Below are 557 nucleotides of genomic sequence, written 5' to 3' on the forward strand. Positions count from 1 at the left end.
GGAATAGAATCCATTGATTCTTTTGCGTCTGTCACTAACGCCCAGCCTTAAGGAGTTTGAAGCTCGTCATAGTCATCCAATCCCAGAATCCTACTCGGAATACCACAGACAAGGTTTAGACTTTCCGGATTCTCATGAATGCCGCCATCAGTTCCAGCTTATACCACGAAGATTCTGATTAAGAAAGCTAAGAGATATTCATTCAATCTGATGTAGAACAGAGGTGGTTGTCAGGCACACGTTCATGGATTGAGGAAGGTGATGAGTGTCACGGATCATCACCTTCTTCACGTTTAAGCGCGAGTGAACATCTTAGATAAGAACAAGCGTGCTTGAAAGGAAAACAAAAGTAATTGCATTAATTCATCGAGACGCTGCAGAGCTCCTCACCCCCAACATTGGAGTTTAGAGACTCATGCCGTCAACGAGTATGTAATTCAGGTATGAAAATGTCATGAGGTCCAAGATAAGTCTCTAAAAGTTGTTTAAATAGTAAACTAGTAACCTAGGTTTACAGAAAATGAGTAAACTAAGATAATTGGTGCAGAAATCCACTT

The sequence above is a fragment of the Arachis duranensis genome, chromosome 9 (assembly GCF_000817695.3).
Source record: "Arachis duranensis cultivar V14167 chromosome 9, aradu.V14167.gnm2.J7QH, whole genome shotgun sequence".
Classification (NCBI taxonomy): Eukaryota; Viridiplantae; Streptophyta; class Magnoliopsida; order Fabales; family Fabaceae; genus Arachis; species Arachis duranensis.